At 55.4% G+C, this 5,000-nt stretch overlaps 3 non-coding genes across 3 annotated transcripts in view; all 3 read left to right on the top strand.

Moving 5' to 3' along the window:
• Positions 1-2,209: 2,209 nt before the first annotated feature.
• LOC126317642 (small subunit ribosomal RNA) lies at positions 2,210-4,102 on the top strand. Its single transcript, XR_007556787.1, has one exon. It is a non-coding gene; the product is annotated as a small subunit ribosomal RNA (ribosomal RNA).
• A 355-nt stretch (positions 4,103-4,457) lies between these two features.
• Positions 4,458-4,612, top strand: LOC126317734 (5.8S ribosomal RNA). Its single transcript, XR_007556864.1, has one exon. It is a non-coding gene; the product is annotated as a 5.8S ribosomal RNA (ribosomal RNA).
• Positions 4,613-4,800: 188 nt separating this feature from the next.
• The window catches only part of LOC126317679 (large subunit ribosomal RNA), a 4,222-nt gene continuing 4,022 nt past the window's right edge, over positions 4,801-5,000 (top strand). Inside the window, exon 1 of the ribosomal RNA XR_007556821.1 lies at positions 4,801-5,000. This exon is cut by the window's right edge and continues 4,022 nt beyond it. This is a non-coding gene — a ribosomal RNA (large subunit ribosomal RNA).

The following is a 5,000-nucleotide window of genomic DNA, read 5'->3' on the forward strand; positions in this document are numbered from 1 at the left end:
AAGTTACACTGCACCTTAACCTAACTTACACTGCACCTTAACCTAAGTTACACTGCACCTTAACCTAACTTACACTGCACCTTAACCTAACTTACACTGCACCTTAACCTAACTTACACTGCACCTTAACCTAACTTACACTGCACCTTAACCTAACTTACACTGCACCTTAACCTAACTTACACTGCACCTTAACCTAACTTACACTGCACCTTAACCTAACTTACACTGCACCTTAACCTAACTTACACTGCACCTTAACCTAACTTACACTGCACCTTAACCTAACTTACACTGCACCTTAACCTAACTTACACTGCACCTTAACCTAACTTACACTGCACCTTAACCTAACTTACACTGCACCTTAACTGTCACATGTAACGTCACAGGAATGTAGCTTTGCCTAACAGCAACCCTCTGAACATAGTTCACTGCTTGGATCCTCTGGTGTCATGTGTATTTCTTGATGCCATGGTGCGTACCCTCACATAAAGGTCTTTCGAGTGTTGCGTACTTTCTACACAGTCCCGCTAACCACTGGAAGGGTGTACCGCTACAGAACGAATATCGCCCTCCCCTCCTGCCCTTCCAAGCTGGTCGGTCAGGCGTTTGTTTGTGAAATGAGCCTTGCAGCTGTTCAGTTGCATTCGGTTGTCGATGCAGTCAGTGTACGTTGTGGTACGGCCTGTGTGGACTGTCCGCTGATGTACGCGTAACCCACACTGATCATCCGTCGTTACGTACTGAGTGACATAATGTGGCACATGCTTGACCGTACACCGGCTGCGCCCTACAATGGCGAATCATAAGGGCCATATGTTGTGCACGATGCTACTTGTCTCGTCTCCCCATTACAGCGAGATTGCACTGTTGTACGCCGTACAGACATGTGGTAAGTAGGTACGGACGAAAGTATTGCATGTTGGCCCCCCCCCCCCCTCCTCCCTCTGCCGGGAATCAGCGTGAGCCGTCTGTTGATGTAGCGACGAGGGTTTTCCTATTTAATCGTATTGCCCCACACAACATGATAGCACGGTGGACCGCGTTCCACATCTGCGACATGCTACAGAGGCCGGTTGACAGTCGACCGCGCAAGGGACATTGCACACGTGCGCGGACCATCTTCCACGTGTTCTCTCGTGTACATGCCGCAGTGTGTATGTGGGCTGATGTAGCGTGTCGTGACACATAACATGCAGGCATGCCAGAATCGTAGATTTCGCAAATGTAGATTGACGTATACGTTTGCTGCCAAAGATCCGCAAATGAACTGGAAATCAGTTGTTGAGCGGTTGTTCGCGCTGCAGGTGCATCGGTGATAGCGACGATCGGTACATCTGTGAACCGGTTGTTTCGGCGGTACCCGCCATGCCCCCGAACCTGAGTTGGCCATGTGGGTATGAAGCGATACGAGGCTGTGGCTTGGCGGGACAGTCCCCGGCCGGTGAGGGGGGGCCGCCCGGCGTGCTGGCCGCGCGCTGCGTGAGCGCACGCACTACAGCCGGCTGGTGGGGGGCGCCCAGTGGCAGGAGCGCCGGCCGACGGGCCCGGCTGGCGTCCCAGCTATGCGCCGGCGCACCCTGCGCGCGGCGCCAGGCGGCCAAAGTGGGTTCTGTCGAGCCCGGTGCGAAGCGCGGTGGACATCTGCAGTGTGCTGGTCCGATTGCGGACTGTGTGCGTTGAGGATGCGCCGCCGCCCGGCACTCGGCGTCGCGACGCCGTCTGCTGCTCGGTCGCCCCCAGCGGTTCTCGCAGGTGGTTTGTATCGCAGCTCTGCGGACGTGTTGGCGCGTGCGCTGTGCTGGGAGAGTTCGCTTCTGCACCCAAGTGGGGCTTTGCCCTTCTGTGGCGCTGGCGTTGGAGCTGCCGGTCACCGTAGGTGGCGCGTGTTGTTTCCCGCCGGCAATGCCACGACAGCACGCTCCCGGGCCTCTGTCGGCAGCGGCAAGCTCAGTTGGGAGCACGGGTGTTCGCACTGAAAGCGTCTACTCGCCTATCTCCGGGCGATTGCGCCTCTCTCGAACCCGACCAAGTACTTAGGACGGCGCTGCGCGCCGCCGGGACCTGAGAGGGTTTCGAGGTGTATCGTGCAGGGGAGCTCAGCCTCCTCCTGTTTGCAGAATAATTGAGCGGACGCTTGCGTGTTCGCGCGGGCCCTCGGGACACACTCCCGGGCGGCCGGCTGCTCAGCTCTCGTTGACGCAGCTCCCTGGTTGATCCTGCCAGTAGTCATATGCTTGTCTCAAAGATTAAGCCATGCATGTCTCAGTACAAGCCGCATTAAGGTGAAACCGCGAATGGCTCATTAAATCAGTTATGGTTCCTTAGATCGTACCCACGTTACTTGGATAACTGTGGTAATTCTAGAGCTAATACATGCAAACAGAGTCCCGACCAGAGATGGAAGGGACGCTTTTATTAGATCAAAACCAATCGGATTGGCTCGTCTGGTCCGTTTGCCTTGGTGACTCTGAATAACTTTGGGCTGATCGCACGGTCCTCGTACCGGCGACGCATCTTTCAAATGTCTGCCTTATCAACTGTCGATGGTAGGTTCTGCGCCTACCATGGTTGTAACGGGTAACGGGGAATCAGGGTTCGATTCCGGAGAGGGAGCCTGAGAAACGGCTACCACATCCAAGGAAGGCAGCAGGCGCGCAAATTACCCACTCCCGGCACGGGGAGGTAGTGACGAAAAATAACGATACGGGACTCATCCGAGGCCCCGTAATCGGAATGAGTACACTTTAAATCCTTTAACGAGTATCTATTGGAGGGCAAGTCTGGTGCCAGCAGCCGCGGTAATTCCAGCTCCAATAGCGTATATTAAAGTTGTTGCGGTTAAAAAGCTCGTAGTTGGATTTGTGTCCCACGCTGTTGGTTCACCGCCCGTCGGTGTTTAACTGGCATGTATCGTGGGACGTCCTGCCGGTGGGGCGAGCCGAAGGCGTGCTTGCGCGTCCCGAGGCGGACCCCGTTGAAATCCTACCAGGGTGCTCTTAGTTGAGTGTCTCGGTGGGCCGGCACGTTTACTTTGAACAAATTAGAGTGCTTAAAGCAGGCAAGCCCGCCTGAATACTGTGTGCATGGAATAATGGAATAGGACCTCGGTTCTATTTTGTTGGTTTTCGGAACCCGAGGTAATGATTAATAGGGACAGGCGGGGGCATTCGTATTGCGACGTTAGAGGTGAAATTCTTGGATCGTCGCAAGACGAACAGAAGCGAAAGCATTTGCCAAGTATGTTTTCATTAATCAAGAACGAAAGTTAGAGGTTCGAAGGCGATCAGATACCGCCCTAGTTCTAACCATAAACGATGCCAGCCAGCGATCCGCCGCAGTTCCTCCGATGACTCGGCGGGCAGCCTCCGGGAAACCAAAGCTTTTGGGTTCCGGGGGAAGTATGGTTGCAAAGCTGAAACTTAAAGGAATTGACGGAAGGGCACCACCAGGAGTGGAGCCTGCGGCTTAATTTGACTCAACACGGGAAACCTCACCAGGCCCGGACACCGGAAGGATTGACAGATTGATAGCTCTTTCTTGATTCGGTGGGTGGTGGTGCATGGCCGTTCTTAGTTGGTGGAGCGATTTGTCTGGTTAATTCCGATAACGAACGAGACTCTAGCCTGCTAACTAGTCGCGTGACATCCTTCGTGCTGTCAGCGATTACTTTTCTTCTTAGAGGGACAGGCGGCTTCTAGCCGCACGAGATTGAGCAATAACAGGTCTGTGATGCCCTTAGATGTTCTGGGCCGCACGCGCGCTACACTGAAGGAATCAGCGTGTCTTCCTAGGCCGAAAGGTCGGGGTAACCCGCTGAACCTCCTTCGTGCTAGGGATTGGGGCTTGCAATTGTTCCCCATGAACGAGGAATTCCCAGTAAGCGCGAGTCATAAGCTCGCGTTGATTACGTCCCTGCCCTTTGTACACACCGCCCGTCGCTACTACCGATTGAATGATTTAGTGAGGTCTTCGGACTGGTACGCGGCATCGACTCTGTCGTTGCCGATGCTACCGGAAAGATGACCAAACTTGATCATTTAGAGGAAGTAAAAGTCGTAACAAGGTTTCCGTAGGTGAACCTGCGGAAGGATCATTACCGACTAGACTGCATGTCTTTCGATGTGCGTGTCGTGTCGCGCAACACGCTACCTGTACGGCAGTAGCCGTGCGCCGCGTGCGGAACCACGCGTGCCTCTCAAAACTAGCGCAAGTGTTGTTGTGTGGTACGAGCGCTGAAGCTCTGGAGCGGCTGGCCTGCGGCACCTGGCGCCTGGCGCCGGTTTTGAATGACTTTCGCCCGAGTGCCTGTCCGCTCCGGTGTGGAGCCGTACGACGCCCATCGGCCGTCAGGCCGTTGGACACAAAGTAATGGAACAGGGGCCGTCAAACGCCTCAGTCCCGCCTCTGCAACTGTCTTGAAAGAGACGGTGGAGAACTGAAAAGATAAAGATCACCCAGGACGGTGGATCACTCGGCTCGTGGGTCGATGAAGAACGCAGCAAATTGCGCGTCGACATGTGAACTGCAGGACACATGAACATCGACGTTTCGAACGCACATTGCGGTCCATGGATTCCGTTCCCGGGCCACGTCTGGCTGAGGGTCGGCTACGTATACTGAAGCGCGCGGCGTTTGTCCCGCTTCGGGCGCCTGGGAGTGTCGTGGTCGCCTGTGTGGCCGGCCGCGTCTCCTTAAACGTGCGATGCGCGCCCGTCGCCTGGCGGTTCGCATACCGGTGCTTTCTCGGTAGCGTGCACAGCCGGCTGGCGGTGTGGCGTGCGACACCTCGTACAACGACCTCAGAGCAGGCGAGACTACCCGCTGAATTTAAGCATATTACTAAGCGGAGGAAAAGAAACTAACAAGGATTCCCCCAGTAGCGGCGAGCGAACAGGGAAGAGTCCAGCACCGAACCCCGCAGGCTGCCGCCTGTCATGGCATGTGGTGTTCGGGAGGGTCCACTACCCCGACGCCTCGCGCCGAGCCCAAGTCCA

The sequence above is a fragment of the Schistocerca gregaria genome, unplaced genomic scaffold, assembly GCF_023897955.1.
Source record: "Schistocerca gregaria isolate iqSchGreg1 unplaced genomic scaffold, iqSchGreg1.2 ptg000640l, whole genome shotgun sequence".
NCBI lineage: Eukaryota > Metazoa > Arthropoda > Insecta > Orthoptera > Acrididae > Schistocerca > Schistocerca gregaria.